This window comes from Meriones unguiculatus, chromosome 4 (assembly GCF_030254825.1).
Source record: "Meriones unguiculatus strain TT.TT164.6M chromosome 4, Bangor_MerUng_6.1, whole genome shotgun sequence".
NCBI lineage: Eukaryota > Metazoa > Chordata > Mammalia > Rodentia > Muridae > Meriones > Meriones unguiculatus.
The window spans coordinates 53194511-53221463 of NC_083352.1; the positions used below are offsets into that span (position 1 = coordinate 53194511).

The 26953-nt window shown below is 40.5% G+C and overlaps 1 pseudogene; it reads right to left on the bottom strand.

Annotated features, from left to right (window-relative positions):
- Window positions 1-14835: 14835 nt before the first annotated feature.
- Window positions 14836-14940, bottom strand: LOC132653889 (U6atac minor spliceosomal RNA; annotated as a pseudogene).
- Window positions 14941-26953: the final 12013 nt, after the last annotated feature.

The window sequence follows — 26953 nt, forward strand, 5'->3', positions numbered from 1 at the left end:
TCTAGCCAGCCCACAGAGGAAGAGGATCCAGGCAATCGTGATAGGACCTGACAGAACAGCATCTAACAGTAAGGGAGGATGACTTCCTTTATCAGTGGACTAGGGAAGAGGGATATGGAAGGAAGAGGGAGGGAAGGTGGGAGTAGGAGAAAATGAGGGAGGGGGCTACAACTGGTATACAAAGTGAATAAATTGTAGATAATAATAACAACAACACCAATAATAATTTTTAAAAGTTAAAAAAAAGAAGCAAACAGGACTTCACATAAATATTATAGCTTCATCTCATGACCTGCCACCTATGCTCAGGAGGTGTCTGAAGGTTAACTTGATTGGACTTGATGGTCACAGAACTTAAGTAACTTTTTTTCAAGGTCACACAGTCTCTCTCTCTCTCTCTCTCTCTCTCTCTCTCTCTCTCTCTCTCTCTCTCCTTTTGCTTCCAGACTGTTATAAGGAACAAACACCTGTTGTACATTTACCTCATGGTGTATAATACCACTATAGACTAAAACAATGAAACCACGTGGCTGAAGCCCCGTATCTCTAAAGCCCAAATTAACCTCTTCTTTCAATTTGCTCTTGTGGTGTATTTTGCCGTTAATACAAAGGCCCATGAACAAAAGCATAATAAATCCCTTTTGAAATTCCAATAGACGATGCACTCACAGGAAATATTTAAGAAATTAATGTGTAGTGTTTGCTAATTTTTGAAAGACTAAAATAAATTATGTGTCAGATCAAAGAGGGGAGGCTAATTCGTATTTGAAGTAAATACCATGATCTTATGAACGATAAGTTTTTATCTGGAGACATTGCCTTGCTTTGTTTGGGTGCTTCTTCTTCTTCTTCTTCTTCTTCTTCTTCTCCTCCTCCTCCTCCTCCTCCTCCTCTTCCTCCTCCTCCTAATAGAATGCAACAGAATAAGCAACTTATAAATAAGTTTGGTGAGCACTTCCAATGGCTGGCAAGTCCATGGTGCTAGATCTAACAAGGGTCTTCATGCTGTATCATGAGCTGGAATGAGGCAGAGAGGAAGCCTGAATTGAAATCAGACTTTGAATTAAGAACTGTCTTTGCAACTTGCCCACTCCATAATAGTAACATTGATACATCCATGCGATGACCAGCCACCTCTTGAACACCCCAATTCTACCCACTGCTGTAATACCAATTAAATTTTACCATGTATTTTGGAAGATACACACAAACCTTAGCAGCACTATAAATACTATTCCATTCAATAATTTGAGAATGTTTATAAAAGTTCCTGAATGATGGATTAGAAATTGGGATTTAAGTGTTAGATGGCAGGGGTTAAGTTTCAGAATGACTCCAACTGGGAGTGACCAAAGAGTTTAGGAGTGTAGTAATCACATGAACATAAATATCCAGAAAAATGTAGCAACAGCATAATTTGAGAAAGATTACAAGGAGATAAGTTTAACGTCTGTTGTAGCAGAGAGTATACTCGAATTAGAACAATCTCTGTTAGAAAAATAGGAGTATGTTTCTATAATTAATTGAGAATCACTTTAATGTACACTCTGGCAGGGCTCAGCACCACTGGGTCCCAGTAAGCAAGGAGGAAAACTTTAAAGCTGTTTAGGAGAGCTAAGGTTTCAGAAGTATTGAAGCAGCTCTGTTACGGTCAAAAGAACTGGGAAAAACCCTTTGGGAAAATCCAGGCGTGGTGCCACATGCCTATAATCCTAGCACTCATGGAGTCAGAGGCAGGAGGATCTCTGTGAGTTTGAGCTCAGCATAGTCTACAAAGCAAGTCCAGGAAACCCAAGGCTACCTAGAGAAACCCTTTCTCAAACAACAACAACAAAAACTGAAAAGAAAAGAAAATCCTTTGGAAGGGAAGAAAATAATAAATCTGATTCTGAAGACTGAAATATTAATTTAAAAAATATTCACAGGGGCTGGTGAGATGGCTCAGTGGTTAAGAGCTCTGTCTGCCTCATAACCAAACCTTGGTCACAGTGAAGGGGGAGTTAGTAAGACCTGGAGAGGACAGGAACTCCACAAGGACCAAATATATCTGGGCACAGGGGTCTTTTCTGAGACTGATTCTCCAACCAAGGACCACACATGGATATAACCTAGAACCCCTGCTCAGACTTAGCCCATGGCAGCTGAAGATCCAAATGGATTCCCTAGTAAGGTGAACAGGGACTGACTCTGACATGAACTCAGTGGCTGGCTCTTTGACCTCTCCCCCACACCCTCAAGGGAGGAGCAGCCTTTGCCAGGCCATAGAGGAGGACATTGCAGCCAGTCCTGAAGAGACCTGATAAGCTAGAGTCAGATGGAAGGGGAGGAGGACCTCCCCTGTCCGTGGACTTAGAGAGGGTCAGGGAGGAAATGAAGGAGGAAGGGTGGGATTGGGAGGGAATGAGAGAGGGAGCTACAGCTGGGATACAAAGTAAATAAACTGTAATTAATATAAAAAATAAAAATTTAATTAAAAAGAAAAAAAAAGAGTTCTGTCTGCACTTCCAGGAAGTCCTGAGTTGAATTGCAAACACCACATGGTGGCTCATAACTATCTATACTCTCTACTGCCCTCTTCTGTCATGCAGGTGTACATGCACATAGAGCATTCAAAATAAAAAATAAAATCTTAAAAACAACATTCAGAAACTATTTGCAATAAGAAACTGTTAGCAATAGGAAAGTAGCTGCAACATATAACAAGTCACTTCTTAAATACTTCAAACACCAGTAAGTTAAATTTCTAAAATTCTGGCAATAGATTTAAGAATATTATTTAAATCACATATATTTAAAAGTAGGAAGTGACAATACTTTCAGTTTTTTTTTTAAATAATGTAACACTTTATTTTATGCTTACTTTCTGTTTACATTTGTCCAACAAAACTAGTTCACTTTTCATAAAGGTAGTTCAATAGTAGCCTCTAACCCAGAGAGATAGAATCAACACATATCATAGTATTTAACTCTGCAACTGTCATATGAATACCATTTTCAATAAAGAAACAGAATATCAGAGGACTTCACTTACTTATTTGAGAACATAGAATTTTCATGTGCTCCAAAGACCCTGGTTTCCATACTCTAACAGCCTTGGCCACATTGCCTTACTTCTAAACATTTCAGCCTCAGATTAGCATGTTTAAGGCAGTAGAAACACGTGCTGGTTGGACCAATATTAAATCAGTGTACAGTGCTACTAACAACTGGAATGTCAATAACGTATTATGGTGGCTAAGGTCACTTATCGGCTTGTTGAGATCTAGAGTCTTGTGGGAGACAGGACTCTGAGCATAAATGTGGGAGATTATCAGATTAGTTGAGGTGCTACTATTCCATACGCTACAACCCTAGCCTGCACATTAATAAAATAAAGAAGGGAATTTAAAACAAGCATTCATCACTCTTTTTTTCCTGACTATGAGGCTCCTGCCTCCATGATTTCCCCACCATGAGAGACCGTCTCCTTAAACTATGAGCCAACATAAATTTTTGTGAGGCTTCTGTCAGTATATATATTTTTTTTCAATGCAGTTTATTCAGGAACCTTGAAGAATCATCTGACCCTGGGGAAAGCCAGCCCACAGCTTAAATAGCCTATGGGTAGCCAACCACAGCGTGCCACGTGGGCAGTGCAGATAGGTCCACATACATGGAAGCAAGCCAGATCCTCAGCCTTAGCCAAATGTGGAATTGTTCGTGACAGAGAGCACTCACCATTGGGAAGGTGGAAGGCGGAAACCAGCTCCATCTTTAAGGCATAGCATTCCGCAGCTCTCTACAGTTCCCCCTTTTTGTTTTAGACGCATCAGGCAAGAGTAGAGGTCTGATCTCTGATATTACAAATAAATTGGGACTTTGTACTGATGTTCATTTAGGTGTCATCCACCCAAAGAGCATCAGATCCGTCTGATACCTTTTTCTCAGAGGCGGGACCTGGGGCATCAACCCGCATGCAACCAGACATGCTCTTCTCTGGGTCCAAAGCGGCTGACCCTGAGTGCAGTTCTTAGCCTCGCATCCTGAGCATAACATTTTAGCTTTTTATGGTAGCCAACAATGCTTGGGAAGACTGTCCTGCTTCAATGGCTGTAAAGGCCTGAATGATCAAGGCTGCATTACGCTGTTGTGAGACTCTAATCTTGCATATATACCACAGGCAAACCAAGGAGACCAACACCAGAAGGCATGCTAACGCTCCCATGCCCGCCCATTCCTTCAGATGATTCATGGCTGCAGCAATCCATGATGATAATCCTGTGGCTAGTCCTGCGTCCACTCTGGTAGAATTTACTGTGACAATGGCCACTCTCAGCTGCTCCATCGTAGTATCGAATTCTCCAGTCCAATTACCTAAAATATAGCTCGACAATTGTTTAGACAGATTTGCAGCACAGGAAAAATTCTCATGTTATATGCTAGTGACTCAAAGTCCAGCATATTTTCATTGACAGCCAAGTTGAGCGATTTGCCATAGGGTATCAATTTGCTCCTGCACGAGGTCAATCCTCTGATTGAACACCATCAAGCTTCCTTTTAGTTGAGCATTAATTCCTTTTTGTACAACTAAGGCATGTGCTACATTGGCTAAATGATTATTCAGGGTCTGAGCAGTCTGCCCAGTATGACTCATGGCTAATGCCCTGGTGGTAGCTCCAACAGCCGCCAATGAAATGGCAGTAACAATGGTGGCTGTAGTTCCAAGATTCCTTTTCTGTCTGAAGTGTCATAGCTTGAGGGGCATCAAGGGGCACAGGCACCCAGTGAGGCATGTGAGTAACCAGGGAATACCTAAATTTACTAGCATTCCAGCATTGGGCAAAAAAGCAAGTATCATTACCACAATTACTTGGCTCTATCTGGCTAATAATGAATAAAAATGGGGGATATAAACAAACAGGTGTGGGCTTATAAGAAATATTATGAGAAGCCTCAACCCCCTCGTTGGAACATCCTGCATCAGTTCTAGAACTAGCAGTGGTGGTGTCCGAGGTCTGAGTAGGTTCAGGAGACCATTGCCCCCAGGGGCGAGATGTGCTCCATGCCAATTTACTAACTCCATGTTTTCCTCCACTTTTGAAAGTCATTTAAGGTTCTTAAATTATTTTTTCCCTTTTTTTAAATTTTTCATCAATTACACTTTATTCATTCTGCATCCCCCTATAAGTCCCTCCCTCCTCCCCTCCCAATCCCACCCTCCCTCCTCCCTCTGCTTGCATGCTACTCCCCAAGTCCACTGATAGGGGAGGTTCTCCTCTCCTTTCTGATCTTAGTCTATCAGTTCACATCAAAAGTGGCTGCGTTGTCCTCTACTATGGCCTGGTAAGGCTGCTCCCCCCCAGGGGGAGGTGATCAAAGAGCAGGCCAATCAGATTATGTCAGAGGCAGTCCCTCTTCACATTACTATGTAACCCAATTGGACTCTGAACTGCCCTGGGCTACATCTGTGCAGGGGTTCTGGGTTATCTCCATGAATAGTCCTTGGTTGGAGTATGAGTCTCTGCGAAGTTCCCTGTGTTCAAATTTTCTTGTTCTGTTGCTCTCCTTGTGGAGACCCTGTCCTCTCCAGTTCTTACTATTTCCCAGTTCTTACCTAAAATTCCATTCACTCTGCCCAACAGTTGCCCATCAGGCTCAGCATCTGCTTTGATAGTCTGAAGGGCAGAGGCTTTCAGAGGCCCTCTGTTCTAGGTTCCTAGGTTGTTTCCTGTTTTCTTCATCTTCTGATGTCCATCCTCTTTGCCTTTCCGGATGGGGATTGGACATTTTAGTTAGGGTCCTCTCTCTTGCTTAGTTTCTTTAGATGCACAGGTTTTAGTGGGTTTGTCCTATGTTGTATGTCTATATGAGTGAGTATATACCATGTGTGTCTTATTGCTTCTGGGACAACTCACTCAGGATGATCCGTTCCAGATCCCACCATTTACCTGCAAATTTCATGATTTCCTTATTTTTCATTGCTGAATAATATTCCATTGTATAGAGGTACCACAATTTCTGCATCCATTCTTCAGTGAGGGGCATCTGGGTTGTTTCCAGCTTCTGGCTATTACAAATAAAGCTGCTATAAACATGGTTGAGCAAATGTCCTTTTTGTGTACTTGAGCCTCTTTTGGATATATGCCCAGTAGTGGTATGGCTGGATCTTGAGGAAGCGCTATTCCTAGTTGTCTGAGAAAGCACCAGACTAATTTCCAGAGTGGTTGTACAAGTTTACATTCCCACCAGCAGTGCAGAAGGGTTCCCCTTTCTCCACAACCTCTCCAGCATGTGTTGTCACTTGAGTTTTTGATCTTGGCCATTCTCATGGGTGTAAGGTGAAATCTCAGGGTTGTTTTGATTTGCATTTCCCTAATGGCTAGTGAGGTTGAGCATTTCTTTAAGTGCTTCTCTGCCCTTCGGTATTCCTCCACAGAGAATTCTCTGTTTAGCTCTGTTCCCCATTTTTTAAGTGGATTACTTGGTTTGCTGCTTTTCAGCTTCTTTAGTTCTTTATATATACTGGATATGAGTCTTCTGTCAGATAAAGGGTTGGTGAAGATTCTTTCCCAATCTGTAGGCAGTCACTTTGTTTTGATGACAGTGTCCTGTGCTTTACAGAAGCTTTTCAGTTTCATGAGGTCCCATTTATTGATTGTTGTTCTTAGAGCCTGTGCTGTTGGTGTTATGTTCAGGAAGTTTTCCCCTGTACCAATGAGTTCTAGGGTATTTCCCACTTTTTTTTTCAAGCCGATTTAATGTGTCTGGTTTTATGTTGAGGTCTTTGATCCACTTGGACTTCAGTTTTGTGCAGGATGACAAGTATGGATCTATTTTCATTTTTCTACATGTAGACATCCAGTTAGACCAGCACCATTTGTTGAAGATGCTATCTTTTTTCCATTGTATGGTTTTGGCGTCTTTGTCAAAGATCAGGTGTCCATAAGTGTGTGGGTTTATTTCTGGGTCCTCTGTTTGGTTCCATTGATCCACCATTCTGTTTCTATGCCAGTACCATGCAGTTTTTAAAACTGTTGCTCTATAGTACAACTTAAGATCAGGGATGGAGATACCTCCAGAAGATCTTTTATTGTAGAGGATTGTTTTAGCAATTCTGGGTTTCTTGTTATTCCATATGAAGTTGAGAATTTTTCTTTCCAAGTCTGTAAAGAATTGTGTTGGTAATTTGATGGGCATTGCATTGAATCTGTAGATTGCTTTTGGTAAGATGGCCATTTTTACTATGTTAATCATGCCAAGCCATGAGCATGGGAGATCTTTCCATCTTCTCATATCTTCTTCTAATTCTTTCTTCAGAGACTTGAAATTTTTTTCATACAAGTCTTTGACTTCCTGGGTTAGGGTTACTCCGAGGTACCTTATGTCATTTGTGGCTATGGTGAAGGGTGTTGTTTCCCTAATTTCTTTCTCAGCCCTTTTTTCTTTTGTATACAGGAGGGCTACTGATTTTTTTGAGTTAATTTTGTATCCGGCCACTTTGCTGAAGGTGTTTATCAGCTGTAGGAGTTCCCTGGTAGAGTTTTTGGGGTCACTCACGTATACTATCATATCATCAGCAAATAGTGATAATTTGACTTCTTCCTTTCCAATTTGTATCCCCTTGATCTCCTTCAACTGTCTTATTGCTCAAGCAAGGACTTCCAGCACTATGTTGAAGAGATATGGAGAGAGTGGGCAGCCTTGTCTTGTCCCTGATTTCAGTGGGATTGCTTTAAGTTTCTCTCTGTTCAGTTTGATGTTGGCTATAGGTTTGCTGTATATTGCCTTTACTATGTTTAGATATGTGCCTTGTATCCCTGATCTCTCCAATACTTTAAACATGAATGGATGTTGGATTTTGTCAAATGCTTTTTCAGCATCTAGGGAGATTATCACGTGTTTTTTTTCTTTCAGTTTGTTAATATGGTGGATCACATTGATGGATATCCGTATATTGAACCACCCCTGCATACCTGGGATGAAGCCTACTTGGTCATAGTGGATAATATCTTTGATGTGTTCTTGGATTCGGTTTGCAAGTATTTTATTAAGTATTTTTGCATCAATGTTCATAAGGGAGATTGGCCGGAAATTCTCTTTCTTTGTTGAGTCTTTGTGAGGTTTAGGTACCAAAGTGACTGTGGCTTCATAGAATGAGTTTGGTAATATTCCTTCTGTTTCTATTTTGTGGAATAGTTTGAAGAGAATTGGTGTTAGCTCTTCTTTGAAGGTCTGGTAGAATTCTGCACTGAAGCCATCTGTTCCTGGGCTTTTTTTGGATGGGAGACTTTGGATGACCGCTTCTATTTCTTTGGGGGATATAGGACTATTTAGTTGATTTACCTGGTCCTGATTCAGCTTTGGTAAGTCAAATCGATCAAGAAAATTGTCCATTTCATTTAGATTTTCAAATTTTGTGGCATATAGACTTTTGAAGTAAGTCCTAATGATTGTTTGGATTTCCTCAGTGTCTGTAGTTATATCCCCCTTTTCATTTCTGATTTTGCTGATTTGGGTGGTGTCTCTCTGCTTTTAGTTAGCCTGGCTAAGGGTTTGTCGATCTTGTTGATTTTCTCAAAGAACCAGCTCTTGGTTTCATTGATTCTTTGAATTGTTTTATTTGTTTCTAATTGATTGATTTCAGCCCTGAGTTTGATTATTTCCAGCCGTCTACTCCTTCTTGGAGTGTCTGCTTCTTCTTTTTCTAGGGTTTTTAAGTGAGCCATTAGGGTGCTAGAATGAGCTGTCTCGAATTTCTTCTTGAAGGCACTTAGTGCTATGAACTTTCCTCTTAGCACTGCTTTCATTGTGTCCCACAAGTTCGGGTATGTTGTGTCTTCATTTTCATTGATTTCTAGAAAGACTTTAATTTCTTTCTTTATTTCTTCCCTGACCCAGCTGTCATTTAGTAACAAGTTGTTCAGTTTCCATGTGTGTGTAGGCTTTTTGTTATTTCTGTTATTGTTATTGTGTAGGCTTTTTGTTATTTCTGTTATTGTTGAGGTCCATGGTGATCAGACAAGATACATGGGATTATTTCAATCTTCTTGTATCTGTTGAGGCTTGCTTTGTGACCAACTATATGGTCTATTTTGGAGAAGGTTCCATGAGGTGCTGAGAAGAAGGTAAATTCTTTTGTGTTTGGGTGTAAGGTTCTGTAAATGTCTGTTAGGTCCATTTGATTCATGACCTCTGTCAGAGACATTGTTTCTTTGTTTAATTTCTGTTTTGTTGACCTGTTCTTTGCTGAGAGTGGGGTGTTGAAGTCTCCCACCATCAATGTGTGGGGATCTATATGTGCTTTAAATTTTATCAATGTTTCTTTCACAAATGTGGGTGCCCTTGTATTTGGGGCATAGATGTTCAGGATTGTGATGTCTTCCTGGTGGAATTTTCCCTTGATGAGTATGAAGTGTCCTTCCCCATCTCTTTTGATTAATTTTGGTTGAAAGTCTATTTTATCAGACATTAGAATGGCTACTCCTGCTTGCTTCTTGGGTCCGTTTGCTTGGAAAGTCGTCTTCCAACCCTTTCCCCTCAGGTAATATGTATCTTTGTGTCTTAGATGTGTTTCTTGTATGCAACAGATTGCTGGGTTTTGTTTACGTATCCATTCTGTTAATCTGTGTCTTTTTATTGGAGAGTTGAGTCCATTGATGTTGAGAGAGATTAATGACCAGTGGCTGTTAGATCTCTTGATTTTGATGTTGGCTGTGGTCATCAGGTTGTGTGCTTGGTTGCTTTTTGTTTTACTGAAGTGGGGTTATTTATTTCCTGTGTTTTCTTGAATGTAGCTAGCTTTCTTGGGTTGTATTTTCCCTTCCAGTGTCTTCTGTAATGCTGATTTGTTTGTAGGTATTGTTGAAATTTGTTTTAGTCATTGAATATCTTGTTTTCTCCATCTATGAGGACTGAGAGTTTTGCAGGATATAGTAGCCTGGGCTGACATCTGTGTTCTCTTAGGGTCTGCATGATATCCGTCCAGGCCCTTCTGGCTTTCATAGTCTCTGTTGAAAAGTCAGGTGTGATTCTAATGGGTTTGCCATTATATGTTACTTGGCCTTTTTCCCTTGCAGTTTTTAGTATTTTTTCTTTGTTCTGTATACTTACTGTTTTGATTATTATGTGGCAGGAGGATTTTCTTTTCTGGTCAAATTTGTTGGGTGTTCTGTAGGCCTCATGTATTCTAATTGGCCTCTCCTTTAGCTTGGGGAAATTTTCTTCAATGATTTTGTTGAAAATATTTTCTGGGCCTTGGAGAAGGGAGTCTTCTTTTTCCTCTATACCTATTATTCTTAGGTTTTGTCTTTTCATATTGTCTTGCATTTCTTGGACGGTCTGTGTCAGGAATTTTTCAGATTTAACATTTTCTTTGACAGATACATCGATTTCTTCCATTGTATCTTCTACACCTAAGATTCTTTCTTCCATCTCTTGTAGTCTGTTGGTTATGCTTACCTCTGTAGTTCCTGTTTTCTTCCCTAGATTCTTCCTTTCCATTATTTCTTCCATTTGTGTTTTCTTTAATTTTTCCAATTCTATCTTCAGGTCTTGAGTTGTTTTGTTTACTTCCTTCACCTGTCTGATTGTACTTTCCTGTTTTTCTTTTAGTTCCTTCAACTCTGTTTCTTTCATTTCATTCAGTGTTTTAAGCATTTCGTTTCTAATGGCCATAAACTGTTTGGCTGCAGCTTCCTCTATTTCTTTATGGATGGCAATATTCTGTTTGAGTTTATCTTCCTCTATGTCTTTACGAATTTTATTTGTTTCCTCTGTTATCATCTTCATGAGCATACATGTTAGGTCATCTTCTTGGATTTCATTTATGGTGGGGTATCCAGGGCTACTTGCCCCTGGGTAACTGGGTTCTGGAGATGCCATATTGCTCTGTCTTTTGTTGCTTGAGCTTTTACGCTGGCCTCTACCCAGTGTGCTATCTTAGATGTTTGGGGTTATTTTCTGGTGGTTCCTGGGGATCCTGTGGTGGAGAGAATCCCCTTTGCAGAAAGCTGGTTTTTCCTGAAGGATGTCTTCTCAGCTTTTTGGGTATAGTCCCTGGATGGCTGGTGTTTTTTCAGGAGTTGCTCACCTCAGGGATATAGACCTCAGTGGTAACTGTGGTCTTTGTTAGTCGAGAGGGTTCTCCTCTCACCCAGGGAAGTCCTGAGGGCAGCTGCCCTGTTTCTGGATTTCTTGTTGTAAATTTAATGATCGGCTGCTGTGACCCAGTTGGACATCAGGTGCGCAGCAACTGTTTGTGCCTGTGTCTGGAGCACAGCTGAGTGCTGGTGCCTCGGCCCCACTAGTCTGCTAGACTTTTTCTAGGGAAGGATTGGGTGATTTAGGTCAGTACAGTTTCCTTCCTTCCCTGTGGATTCTCTGGAGACACGGACTCCCAGTGTCTTTTTTTGCCCTGGTGCACACTGCTCAGTGTCTGCCAGCTGGCTGGCCACAGAAACTGCCTGTGCCTGGAGCACAGCTGTGTGATGGCGGCTCAGTCTCTGCCAGCTGTCTGGTGCGCAGAAACTGCCTGTGTCTGCCTTTGCGGCCTTTGGGAACCTGGGTGCCTCCCTAAGCTGGGTAATTTTCCAGGGACCTTTTCAGGTTGGGGGTGTCGGCTGAGTGCTCTGAGATCAGACCAGCCGTTTCCCTCCCTGTGTGTTTGCACCGGACAGTGAAACTCATTCGCTGGTGCCCTGGTGCCCACAGTTCTATCTCAGGCAGCGAGTCAAGAGCGCAGGCAGGCAAGGCTCAGTGCCGGAACCTGGGTCTCGGGCTCTGGCTCCGGGCTGGCTCCTGGGGTGCCCGTGGACCCCGAGTCTTTTCCAGGGGATGTCTGGGTGACCTAAGGCCGGTCCCAGTCATTTCCTGTACCCTGGGGTTATCTCTCGACTGAAAATTCCAGTCTCTGATAGTGTGGTGCCCAAGGTTCAGTCTGGGACCATGACCAGAGACACTGGCTTGTGGCTCTGGGCTGGGGCTGGGGCTGGCGGCTGGCAGCCAAGTGTCTGGTGAACGGGGATCTCTTCCGCGGTTTAGCCGGGTGAGTTAAAAGCTGATTGAATCCCCCACCGTGGGGTATCCTCTCACCTGGGAAACACAATGACTGTGTTTTATGGCCGTGAGTTCTGATTACTGGTCACTGTGCTGATCAGGCTGCTGCTGTTCAGAATGAGAGTCCTCCCGGCGCCGCCATCTTGCCCCTCCTCTACTTTCAGTTTTAAATATGAGATCAGTATACTTTTTTTCAGAGACTATAAAAAAGGCTTAATGAAATTTTTTTCAAAAAGTTTATGAAAACTTACCAGTTACTTTTCATGACTAGAAAAAATAGACCTGTATCAAGTATCACTATTTTGTTCCCTCTGAATGTTAGTTACAGTAAATAAGACTGACAGAGTCTATCAGATACTGTTTCTTTTTAATTCCTAACAATAAACAGCTAGAGAATCTGAAAGTTGATTTTTACTTGCATTAAAATTTAAAAATTTCACGGAAAATACGTATTTAACAATTCAAGTTACTAACATACACATTTAATTTAGACATTTTAATTTTTTTTCCTTTTAATTAATTTATGTGTAGGGGTATTTTGTCTGCCTGCATGTCTGTGTACCACCTGTGTATAGCGCCTGTGGAGGTAATAATGGTGTTGGATCCCCTGGAACTGGAGTTCTAATATAGACCATTGTCAGCTGTCGTGAAAGTGCTAGGAACTGAACTTGGGTCTTCTGGAAGAGCAGTCCGGGCTCTTAGCTGTTGAATAATCTATCTGCCGCTCTAATTTAGACATTTTAAAGGCTGGACTTCATTATGCAATGTGAAGCTAAAGGAGCAAAATGTGTCGTGTGTAAAAGATTTCATTGACTACCACTTTATTAGCAAAGTCGGCCTTACCTAAACGCAATAGATTTCTGCGCTCAGGATGAGCCCTTAAATAGAGACCGCCGCTGCATCTTCATTTTTGACACAGATAACATACAGAGCAGGCTATCCGACACAAGACTTTGGAGATTTTACTGATAAGAAGCCAGAATGAGCTATGCAAGCTATTCAAACTGCCGCTGTAATGAAAGAACTAAAATTCATTTTCTCCCCACAGGAACACTTGGGAAGGCTAAAGAACTGCGTTATAAATAACCAACGTTACCTTCTTTCCCCACTGTGAGAAGTCTTTCTAGTGTTGCTGGGGAGCACAGTCGGGCCTCCTCACTCCCACCCCCATCCCCGAGACCATCAGAAAATGAAATGGCTCCTCAGGAGGCAAATTAGCGAACAAGACATTTCAAATGCTCATCAGCTGCTAGAACTCTGTGGGATCTGAAGTGACTACCACATTAAAAGTCCAAAACAAACAAACATAAAATCCTGACAAATATGTTAAAACCTAAAAAACCGATACACGAACTTCTTTAAGCCTAGGGAAGGCATATCTTCTATTTAACATTTTTCAGTATTCTTTGTATGTGTGTGAGCACTTGTGTATGAATGTCTGTGCACCGATGTGCAGTCAGTACACTGTATACACATGTGTACAGCCCGGAGATTACTAGATTACTATCAGGTGCCTTCCTCAGTTGCCCCTTACTTTATTTTATGAGATAGAGTCTCTGGTCCAGAAGCTCTTGTTTCTGTGTCTGCAGCTTTGGTGTTAAAGGTGTATGCTGCTGGATTGGACTTTTTCAAGAGGGTGGTAGGGATCTAACATAGGTCCTTGTGTGTCTACCCGGTTTGCCTTCTGAATGAGAAACAGGGAAGAGAGGGAACAGGACGGAAGCCTACCACAGAGGTCCTCTGAAAGACTTCACCCAACAGGAGCTCGAAGCAGATGCAGACTCACTACCAAAGTTTGGGCAGAAGTCTTATGGAAAAGGGGAGGGATTGAAGGATCTGGAGGGGACATGGTTCCACAAGGAGACCAACACTGCCAAAATCTCTGGGTCCAGGGGGGCCTGCAAAGACTGATGTATCAACTAAGGACCTTTACCTCCTGCTCAGATATAGCCCATATGCAGCTCAGTCTCCTTGTGGGTTCCCTAGTAAAAGGAGCAGGGGCAGTCTCTTGACATGAAATCGGTTGCCGGCTCTTTGATCATTTCCCTCTGGCAGGCAGTACTGGTGATACTTCATAGGCTAGGGTCAGGTAACAGGGGAGGAGGACTCCCTCTTTCAGTGGACTAGAATAGGGGGATGGGGGAAGAGGGAGGGATGGTAGCACTGGGAGGAGATGACGGAGGGGGCTACACTTGGGATAGTAAGTGAATAAATTGTAAAAATAATAATAATAAAAATCATGGATTTCAGCAAAAAAAAAAAAAAAAAACAAAAAGAACAACATAAGTCCTCGTGGTAGTACAGCAAGGACTTTGCCAGATGTGTCATCTCCCCTGTCCTTTCCAGTCACGTCACAAGCACACAAGTTGACACCTGGTCATCTGGAAAACACTGATTGCTCTGACTTACTTATTATCTTGAATAAAATTATGTCATGAATACAGTTGTAGAGAACTAACATGTAAATTATTTTTAAATATATAGCAGTGTTATTTTCTTTAGATATATCTTTGTCATTGAAGGAAATCCATGATTAAATTCTAGGCATTTAAGGGTAAATTTCTGGCAAAAGAACTATTTCACTGTACATTTCTATCTACTTATCCTGTTTATTTTTTATTCCATAAGAAAAATCTCAGTGCAGTGCTATGCATTTCCTCGCTTTTTTTAATAATTAAATTTATTTATTTTTATTAATTACAGTTTATTCACTTTATATCCCCCCATAAGGCCCTCCCTCCTCCCCACCCTGTCCCATCCTCCCTCCCCCTTCTTCACACATGCCCCTCCCCAAGTCCACAAGGACAGTGGTTAGATGCCACGAAGTAGCATGTGTGTTGTTAGGCCCAAGGGCTTCTTCCATCCTTGCCAAGGGGAGTGCTAACCTTCTCTCCTTTCATACAACACATTTCCTTGCTCTTTAAAAACATTTTTATTGGCTCTTTGTGAGTTTCACATCATATACCTCAGTCACTTCCATCTCTTAGTCCTCTCATATCCATTCTTCTGCCTTTCAACCTCCCTCCAAAATAAAACACACACAAACAACAAAAACAAAACAGAAAACATCGCACAGTGAAATTGTAGTGTGTCACAATGTGTCCCAGAGTAGCACATCCCTTTTGTTCACACATCTTCACTTGCAAATGTTCATCGCAATGAGTCATTGGTCTGGTTTGAGATCTCTAGTTTATGTGACAGCATCCATATATGTGTGTGTGTGTGTGTGTACCAAAAGTGTGTCCTTACAGGCCAGGAGACCTGAAGAAACAAGAGAGATCGAAGGTTGGACTTGACACCAACACCTTTTTGGAAGACTTTACCTAAACTCTCCACTTGCAGATCTGCCTCTTAATATCGGAGCCTCAACATGAATTCTGAAGAGACCCACATATGGACACCACAGTTGTTTTCTTTCCAGCTTGCTAGTAAACTGAATACGCTCCTTAATCAATATGTCTTGCTTATGATGTCCAGTGGAAATTTTCCTATGAGCATGAAGAAAATGTCTACCTTTCTCAAGGAAACTTTCCTTGAAATAGTAACTCAAGTTAACTTTTAATCTTTTACTCTTATAAGACATGAGTTGTTTTTGAACATCATTCATAACAAGAAAATTTATTGCAATTTGTGAGAAATGTAGATATAAACCCTTGAAACTTTTTCCCTGTCGTGTTATTTCTCTCTTACAACAGTCTAGAATCAAGGTGACTTTTCCTTTTCCTTCTTTCTACCTCTTTATTTTGAACATCGGCCAGAAGCCTGTGCTTGCATTTCCTGAAACTGGGTTTTCTCACTTATTCTACAAAACCACTCTCACCCCAAAACTACTTTACAGTCGTCCATGAAGCTTCTTGCCAACCTCCATTGTTGGCCTTGCTTGCTGTCTCAGAGTTTAACTCTAAAAGGTGTCATTTTCTCTTTTCCTCCTCTATGTCTCCCTCTTCCTGGTAGCTGCTGAGATTTAGCTTGTTTAGCTTGTCTTATTGTTTTACTGTCAAATTTTTATAAAACTGTCCTTGTGCCAAGAAAGAATAAAATAAAGAAAGAAAAAAAAATAGGAAAAAGAGCAAGAGAAAAAAAGAGAGGGAGAAAGATAAAAAAAAAGATATTTGGGAAACACCTCCCAGAATCTTCTAGCTTTGCCCCATTGCCTAAGTTACTTCTCAAAATCAACTTTCTCATATATAAAACAGGAATAATATTAGCACCTATACTGCACGGGACTGTGAACATACATAAGATAATGCATGCAAATGTCTTAAGAAAATTCTCTTAATAAAAATCTCTAAGTAATTGTTAACTAGTCTTGATGCAGTTACTCATATTTTTACCATACCCATTGCCATGTCATGACAAACATCAGAGGTAAAAACTGAATATAAAACTAAGTTGTTTAGCTTGGGGATTTTGTGGAACTACTAACAGTGGGGGTGCAGGAGTCTCTTCTGCCTGTTCCTGGGACCCTTTTCCTCCTAGTGGGTTGCCTCATCTAGCCTTGATACAAAGGATTGTACCTAGTTTTAATGAATCTTGTTAAACCATGGTTGGTTATTCCTGGAACGACTGATTTTTTTTTTTTAAGGGAAATGGAGAAGTGGATAGGGGACAGGAAGAGGCGGGGAACTGGGAGAAGTGGAGGGAGGGGAGACTGCAATCAGGATGTGTCATAAGAGAGAAGGTTAAACAAAAAGGAAAAAAAAGCTAAGGATCAGCTATTTTAGCTAAACCCACACCAGAAACAAAGCCTCAACTCTTCCACACATTACCTATTGTGTGTCTCAACTTCTAGAGTAACGCCAGAATATGGCCATACTTCTCCAAATTCAAATGAATACTCAGAACATTGAATGAGTCAACAGCTAAACATTAAAATCTAGAACAACTAAGAAACACGCATCTTATATTGCATTAACACAGCAAGATTTTTTGATAGAACCTCTAGGTATTTTGATAAAATCCCTAGAAAATAAAGAAACCTGGATGATTCAGTGTTCCACTGAAAACATATTATAAAACCTAACATCTACAGCATGAACATTGCACCTATTTATATATGTATATATATATATATATATATGTGTGTGTGTGTGTGTGTGTGTGTGTATAAGTATAAAATATATTATATACCAAATAAAGTGACATGATGATTTCTGATGTTTAAAGATTCCCAGGTGTTATTTCTAGATGTGTAAATCATTACCTTTGTCTATGTTGGGGAATAATGTGGTAAGAATTTGACTTCCAAACATCTTGTAGCTCCACTGGAATGGACGTGCTGTAAACAGCAGGAGCAGAGTCAGTGACACCAGCAAAGCGGCATGTCTAGACTGCCACCATAGAAGATGATAGCGACTAGGACCACAGCATTCCATTATGATCAGGGCATGCATATGCTCTAGAAATCAACAGAGAGGAAACGACCAGTGAGGGAGGAAGGGGAGTAAAAAGAGTAACCAAGGAAAGCATCAGGGTATTTTGGCCAAGGGAAAGTGTGAACGGTAGTGCTATTTATTGAAGCCATGGGTACAGCAGGAAGATCTGGCTAACCCTAAAGGTTAGCTTTATGCTTTAATCACTAATTATTTTCTTAGCCAACTAATATTCTATATTTCCCCTCTGGAGGGCAAAGCTATCTCTTGGATATCATTTTATTGTCTCTCTGGACAAAAGCCTTTTCCCTCTTCCCCCATCCTCTTTCAGTTTTGTGTTTTATTCCCCTTATCTCCTCTGCTCCTTGTTAGTGAGCTAAAGGTTTGGAAGAATATAAAAGAGAGATGTAGATTTCACATAAATTCCTCTCTCGGGAAAAGGTCATTGAGCCCCGAAGAAGGAACAAACTACCTTGTAAAACTCATCATTAAACTCAGTTTACTTAGTCCCAGGGCACTATTTATGACAAGTCACTAAAATGCCAGCCTATCCCTCAATGAAACGACTCACTCTGCTTTACAGAGATGCTTTTCATGTTTTGTTGGGTAATGTATATGGGACACATAACCACTTTATTTTCTCAGAACTAAAAGTTTTTATACGGAAACATGGATTATGGAGAAAACCAGTCAACAGTGATACTCTTAAAACCATCTCACATGGATTGATTTTTTTTTAAAGATTTCTCCATAAAGGCAACAGACAGGAAGTGCCACATTCACAGTTGCACTAGGGTGCTCACTATTGGCCGATGGGAAGGCTGAGTTAATGAGCCTTAGAAACCTCTTGAAACAGAATGGATAACTTAACCAGATGCCTGCTCAGCACCACTCCTGTACCTCCTTGGCAAACATCAATAACATTGTCTATGAAAAATTTTAGAAATGCCTTTAAATGGATAGTTAGAGACACATCTGGCAGGGAAATGATCTCAGCTTATCCATGCTAAAAGTTCAACAGAAATTTTAAAAAAAAAAAGAGGGGAACCTAGTGTTCGGTCTCCTCAACAGTTAAATATTTAAGAAGTGCTGAGGAATTCCCACTTGGTGCTTGTTTGTTTGGCCACTGTGGCAGAAGTTTTAGGAACTGGATTCGTAGATAAGTCATGCTGTATAAAATGCTAAACAAGTGGAATCCCCAGACTAGAAAACTGCTCTGGAGTGAGACCGTGACAGCACAGGATGTCTAAGAAAATGGTCAAAATCACTTTCCTAGTTCTCAGCTGTAAAAATCAGCAGGAGATATGCATCCTCATCTCAGCATGCTCTCTGGGGACTGGATCAGTTATCCCAGTATTGCTATGGACTGACTCCTATTATTCTGCTAGCTCCCTGATGAAGGAAGACAGAACAATTTTCATCTTATCTGAAAGATGGCATTTGCACGCCACCTGGGAACTCATTATGGGACAAATATTTTGCAGTTAAAATTGCTGAATTAATCACAGATACAACTCTTTACTCAAAGGAAAAAGATAAGCTGGGGAATCAGATAGCATGATGAAGACATTGAGCTATTCATATCCAAACCTATATATCACACAAATTATTAAAACACCAGAGGATCCATGGGTGTGACAATATAAATCACTCCACAGTAAACCGTCAATAAGCCTTAGAATCGCCAAACCCAGTTTCGGGAACTAGAGGAAATAATACCTTTTGTGAGTCTCGGTTTCCCTGAAAATGAAATATTTATATGATATCTTCGCTCTGAAACCTAAGTAAAATTCTGCTTATGAGGAAAACTGGGCCAGTAAATAGGTGTGAAAGTAGAGTGATTTTTTTTACTACTGTTCACACTAATTTTATAACATTTTTAGATTGTTACTTTTATTTAATCAGCATACTTTTAAGACACAGTGTTGCATCACAACACCTTATGAAATTCAAGAGAAAACACAGAATGTCCCTTAAGTTCAGTGTTTTATTCTTCCTCCTTGCAACCTCATACTTCATGATAGCACTTACCAGTCTCTGTCTCTGTCTGTCTCTCTCTCTTTCTCATTCTCTCTTTCTTTCAGAAAATTCTTTAATATCTTATTCCTTTATCAGCATACCCAGACTTTGGAGACAGTGAGACACACATGTGATTAAGCACTGAGGAAATAGAATGTAGAAAAAGAAATGGAAGACAATACTTTAAATAAAATAGGAAGCTGCTGTCAGAATGTACTCAGTAACCATCCAAAGAATCAAGGTCTTTAATTTCTATAACATTTACTTAAATGTGATTCTAAAAAAAAAAAGTATAGGTAATATATCTAGGAGCTAACCCTAGAAAACCAACACGCTTGTCTTTTGTGTGTTGGGGGGTCCCAAATAAGGGAAACACAGGGGCCCCCTCTGTCATGAACTCAGTTGCCTGCTCTTTAATCACTTGCCCCAGGCAATGTGGCCTTGCAGAGCAAGAGGATCCAGGTAGTACTGGTGAGACTTGATAAGCTAGGTACTCTTGTCATTTTTAAAATTTCCCTCACACTTTAGCACATCTCTTGTATCTTACCTTTCATGGGCTATTGATGCTATATGCAGAATACTGATGTCTATATACTGATGTCTAGTACTGTGTTCTATATCACAGTCAAGGACACATTTATATACTAAGAATTTATACCTCAGAACAGTGGTTCAATTGGAGGTGATTGTGCACCACAAGGGACATTTGTCAATGTCTGGGGATAATTGTAGTTGTCACAAATAAGGTCAGGAATGCTACTGGATGGAAGCCAGGGATGCTATTTAATATCCGACAATGTGCAGAGTAGCAGTAGACCCCAAGAACAAGTAGATGCCCACTTGGAAATGTCAATAGTGCTGTACTCCAGATGGCCATACTCTGTGTCAACAAAGTCATATGGAGATGGAGGCCTTTTCATATTTAATATTTCTCAATGGAGACCTCAATTGAGTAAGTTGAACTGGGAACTTTTCAATACAACGTTTTTCATCAGCAGTGGTTCAACTCTCTTTCACACTTTCCTTGTATTTTGTGCTCATGTCCCTCACGGTTTTCTCAAGGCAGGAGCTCTTCTCCTACTTGGCAGATGACCATATCTCTCACCTTGTTGGCTGCAGTGCAATAGGGGAGCTGGGGTGTTTTCAATCTGAAAAGCTAGGAGCACGACTCTATAAATTAATAGTTTACTAACCATGTGCATTTTCTAACAAAAAAAAATCTCCCTTATAGTCAGTTGTAGAAATCTCTGTTAACCAAAGACTAATAATTCAGTCAATTTGAGATTGTTTTAACTAATTCTGCTTGAATCCATGCACAATCCATTCCTTAGCTGTTTTGACTGGGTGATCTTTCTCTTTTCTCTTGTGAATCACAGTCCTTCCATTGTGAGAGACATTCAGACTGGGTCACCCTTTAGACCAACTGTCATCTACTGATGAAGCATCTGTCTCAAAGATTTAGTTACATAGTCTACTTCTCGTAGGCACCTGCCCCAACTCATTCAACTATCCACATGCTTCATGTCTGGGTTCACTCTTGCTCTCCTTTTCCATATTTTCTGTGTCAGACAATTTCCATGTTTTCCCCTACAGACATGTAGAGGATTATGTGAGTTAGTTGTTGTTAACTTGACACAAGTTAGGGTCATCTTGAAAGAGGGAACCTCAATTGAGAAAAATGTCTCCGCAATACTGGCATGAAGACAAGTCTTGTGGGGAGGGCATTTGCTTGATTAATGATCGATGTAAAAGGGCCTAGCCCACTGTTGGTGGCACCATGCCTTGGGCAGGTAGTCCTAGAATGTATAAGAAAGGGAGATGAGTGAGAACCTAAGGAGAGGAAGTCAATAAGCAGTGATCTTCCACGGCCTCTGCTTCAGTTCTTACCTCCAGGTTCTTGCCCTAGCTCTTTCCCCAATATCCCTTGATGGACTGTAAGATATAACATGAAATAAACCCTTTCTTCCCTAAGCTGTTTTTGGTCATGGTATTTATTGCAACTAAAGAAAACAAACTAGGACAAGGTTCAACTTCTCACCATCAGGATTACAATGAAGGTATTTCACTCTCTCTTTCCCCATTGCCTGCCCTTGCCCTCTCCAGTTCACTGCCAACCCACCAAAAAAGCAGAGTCCCATCAAAGACCAATGGTACAGAAACAGCTTCTGGTTACATATCTGCTGGCATATCTGATGATTCTAAGGAACCTCCATCCAGTCCCCAAGTAGAGTGTGTGCTTTAAAGCCCCCTGTTGGAGACGTACACCCTGGCATTCTCTCTCGCTTTCTTCTCATCTCAACGGTGCTTTATCCAGCATACTTTTAAAGCCAGAACATTGAACTTTGAAAGCAGAAAGGTCACTATTTCTTCTTTCACTGCTGTTGGGATTTCTGTGATATCCAAGTTCTGGTAATTCTTTGAGAGTATGTGTGTGATTGAGAAAGAACTAATGCAAAAAAGAAAGAGGAAAAAAAAAAGATGGTGGAATCTAAAACACTCAGCTAACATTTATAAAGTCATACATTTATAATATCATCTTATCATTAACAGCTGAAAGTAGTTACTAAGTACAACTGTCATCATTGCTCTTTTCAATTTATAAAATGTTTTTACATTTATGAGATCTATTTTATAATTTATTTAGATTTAAATATAAAATAAAATTTATTTTCATATGTTTAATGATAGTTAGCTTCCCAGCATTTCAAAGAAAAAAAAGTTCTCCTTAAAATTTAAATATCAGTCAGGTAATCTAGAACAAAAAGGGGGAACTGTAGAGAGCTGCGGAATGCTATGCCTTAAAGGTGGAGCTGGTTTCCGCCTTCCACCTTCCCAATGGTGAGTGCTCTCTGTCACGAACAATTCCACATTTGGCTAAGGCTGAGGATCTGGCTTGCTTCCATGTATGTGGACCTATCTGCATTGCCCACGTGGCACGCCTGGGTTGGCTACCCAGAGGCTATTTAAGCTGCGGGCTGGCTTTCCCCAGGGTCCGAGGATTGTTCAAGGTTCCTGAATAAACTGCATTGAAAAAATAAATAAATAAAATAAAATATAAGAGTCAAGAAAAAAAATTTAAATATCAGTCAGGTAATCTAGCCTTCAGTGGAAGTAAATTTATTCATGTCTTTTTAGACCTTGGGACAATATGGCTTTAACTAATATACATGAATAAGGATTTTCAACATCATTCACCAGTCCAACAGTTTTACATCCATGAACTCACATAATCTTCCAGTTATGTTCATGGTGTTCAGAACCATTTTTGTCTCCACTTGACAGAGGAGAAAATCGAGACACTAGGATAAGTGAACTATCTAAGGTCTCACAGCCAAGAAGCAGAGGGGAAAGGATTCACATCTATACAATTTTACTTAAAAGATCAGTTTCCTAAACTATTAGCAGCACCATCAGTCCCTATTGTGTGGCCTAAAGATAGCCAGTAACTATAAACCATGAAAGTTATCAAGCTATGTGCACAGCACGTCCTTTATTTATGGAGTGACAAGTGATGGTAAGCGCAAATATATTATGTTGTATAATCTCATTGATATTTCTTCTTGTTGCCTGTGAAGAACAAAATAATAAGCTTACTGGCCAAAGCTCCCATGTGAGCCAGGAGAGTAAGGGGCACAGAGCATGAAATTCTGTTTTTCTTGGTTGAATTTAGCAAGAAGACTGACCAGAATTGGTACATAGGCCAATAAATCCACTGTAGTAAGAGCTTACTTATTAACTTAAACTAGCTATAAAATAGACATTTGCTTATTGCATTAGGCTACTATCCCAATTTTTTTCTGTAGAAATACCCAGAAGTGAGTCTAGATTTGGGAATTTGGTGACATGACCTGAAACTTTTGCGGAGACATAAGAAAGAGTGAGTAGTTTTTATGAATAAAGAATGTGCGTGCGGTGGTGATAAAAAGAACCCTCAAGTGTTGCTCTCTACTTCCACTGTTAACTGTGGCTACTTCCCTGTGGCTCACTGTGAACAGAAACCCTGAGATGCAAGCCTTCTTCAGACTGATGATGAGCCCGTGGAGTGGAAATATCAGGCTGGAAAAAAAAAAAAAAACACACATACACACTCCTGAGCTCGTCACTGAATGAAAGGTCACCAGCAGCAGGTGTTTTGTTGCCTAGATCCTCCTACAGGCATTCAAGTCCAGAAATCTTACATTGCCTAACAAATACATTATGGAGACAAGGCAACCCTGAGCCAGAACACCTACAGAGCGCCTGTGGGTTAACCTCCACTAAGGCAGGGCATAAGGAGCTGCCTTGGCTGTTTTCAGAATTCAAACACTGGGCTAGTTTTATCTCTTCTTATATAAAACCTCTCACCAGAAAATTCAATCGAAACCTTAAGTTCATCTACCAAAAAAGAGCGGGACCCGTAGCTTGTATTATATTACAGTAGGAACAAAACTCATTTATCTGGAACAATAAACACTTAGACTTCTTTTTCACCTGCTCTAAGTTGGAAACAAAAGAAAATTTTCTCCTTCAGATACTCATTGCCTTCCTCAGAATTTAATACAAAATTCATTCGCCATCTACATTCCTTTTGCATCCTTTCTTTCATTTCCCCGCCATGGAAGGAACCTTGGGATATTTCATGTGTACCTTTACTAGTTCAAAAGGTGGCTGGAATTTTGATGCTTTGTCTTTCTATGATAATCCTCTGATTGCTAACTATGCAGGCTCCTCTTGGGCCTTTCCTGAGGAACAAGCACTTATGTCAGCAGGTGAACCAACCCCAAGGCAGCCTCTTAAGCACTGCAGCTACCCACAGCAGGAGGAAGAGCAAGGCTTGATTTGGACTGAAAAGCACAGCAAAATTTTTGTGCCAAAAACAGAGCCTGCAGTCCCTGGAATAGATTTTTTTTTTCTGTAGAAATAAATATAAAACTTTAGAAACTGCTCCAGAGATTTTTTTTATAAGAAAATGACATGTTACATCTATAAAACTTAAGACTATCAGACTTTGACTTAAAATTTTAGAAAACGGGGCAGAGAAAGAAAGGAGATAGAAAAAAGGGAAAATGTTAAAGGAAAGAAGGAATGGCTAAAGGAAAAAAAATGAAATGAGGGAGGAAGATATGCAGATTACTTAACTTTTCAACTTGACACAAGCTAGGGTTATCTGAAAAAAAGGAGACTACAATTGGGAGAATTCCTCCTCCGATATAGTTGACTGTAGGCGAGTTTGTGAGGCATTTTCTTGGTTAACGATTGCTAACTGATGTGAGAAAGCCCAGGCTCCTGGGGACAGTGCCACCCCTAGGAGGTCCTGGGTGGCATAAAAAAAAAAAAAAAAAAAAGGCTGCACAAAAATGGGAGCAAGCCAGTAACCAGAGTTCATCCATGATCTCTGTTTCAGCATGTCTGCTTTGAGTTCCTGCCCTGAACTTCATTTCGTTATGACTGTAAGTTATAAAATGAAATAAACCCTGTCCTTTATAAAGTGCTTCTGGTCACGGTATTTTTATACAGCAGGAGAAAGAAAACAGGAGGGTAGAGGTAAGGGCAGGGAAGGGGAAAGAAGGGGAGGGAGGGAGAGAGGAAAGAGAAGAAAGAACTTGTGCTGCCCAGGAAATACCTCTGCTGTCCTTCCTGGTTCCGTAGACCCAAATATTAATTGAGATAAAAAGATAACAGCATTTCATGTATACTACAGCAAATGGGGCTTCAGAAAGTGTTATATTATGAGGCAAAACATTCTGGCGCAGTTCACACTGCATTTTCTTAAAAGGCTCCTTTTAAGAAACCCTTTCTGCTTGGAGAGGCAGTTCCAGAGGTCACTTTTCCTGCTTCCCTGCTATATTCATATTTCTGTGCCGGCCATCCCCTCATAAACCTGTGAAGCGGGTGCATTGGAGGAAATCTGACACCACTGCACAAGCCAACAGGAAAACTCATATCCTCTCCTTGGCCGCAGTGAATCCATGTTTCTGTGTGTCACGGGAGCTCCCCTCTGTGGCTAGGATGCATAGTCAAGCAGCCTGTAGCAGTGCCTTTAGAATCACATCTTTGCTCCTCACTTAGGGACATCCTATATCGCACCCAAAGTGCAGTGATTTACATCACTCATTTATGAAAGACAGTAGCCAGTATCTTCTCCTCGAATAAGAGGAAAAGCCAGTATATATCCCTAAGAGGCCGGTACTGGTATGAAAAAGGGAAACAAGTAGGAAGAAGAAAACAAGAGATTTGGGTTCTTATGAAAGATAAAGTGAAAGAGTAAGGGACAATTTCAACCCAACCCCAGCAGAAGAAGGTCAATACTCATTATGAGCTGGTTAGATGTGAGGTCCCTGCCTCTGACCATGCAGAAAATCTCTAGTGCTGAGAGGATCAGGCTAAATTCCACCTACCCCGGTTCTATCCTTTGACACAACCTCTGTCTATTGACAACACACTCATCCCCAAATACCAATATCCGTGATATAAGTTTCACAGAGTTTTTGAACATTTCTAAATTCTTTAAATCCTTCAATAAGCCCTGCCAAATCTTCCCTAATACCCCCTGAGCCACCACGACCTCACTACAGCAGTCTTCAGGGGTATGGTGTGGACTCCTAGAACATTTCTTACTAGAAAGGGGAGCTATTTTGTGAGCTGCCAAGACAGAATATCAGCCTAAGACACATAAAATATAAAATAAAAATACACATAGCTTCATCCTTTATTGCACTGGGCTACTTATAAATCTCTCTGAAATCTGGAGAGGTCATTAAAATCTCATTTGACTACAGGAAAGTTCACACTAAACAAGTGATGTGATAGCCTTGTGCCCAACTCTGTCTCAGAGTTCTACCTTGAAATTCAGAATAAATGAGTTTGGTTTTTTGTTTTGTTTTGGTTTGGTTTGGTTTTTTTTTTTTTAACCTTCTAAAGAAAAAAACCACTCACATCAAAACCATTTTACTTACATTAGGTGTCAATAATAATTGTGATTTTTAACATACTGCCGATTTACTTGTAAAACCACGTGGTCTAGCAAAGCCTTTTATTCTGTATTTCATAATTCTATTTCTGCTGTATTTAATTTTTAAATATCAAAATAATTTATAAACTGACTTACTGGTATTTTATAATAAATCCCGTGAAGAGCAAATAAAGACTAGACAACTACCACTGTGCACAGAATTTGAATGACAGAAAAGATCAAACTCTGATATGCTGTTTCTTCCCATCACATACAACAAGCTTCTATATCCAATGTCCCTCAATCTTTCTTTCAATTGTCATGAAGGTAATATGCTCCTCTAAACTCTTTCCCCAGTGACCACAAGTGTCCTCCTTTATAGCCTTCCACCTTATTCTACAAGACAAGTTCTCTCACTAAACTTGAAGCTCAACATTTTGTTGTCTAGCCAGTAAAGTCTCTGAATTGACACGGGGGTTACAGACACATACAATTATGCCTCATGTTCACATAAATTACATGGCATCCAACTCAGGTGTTCATGCTTGCATAGCAAATGTTCATATCCTCTGAGTCACCCTCCCAGCCACCCATCTGT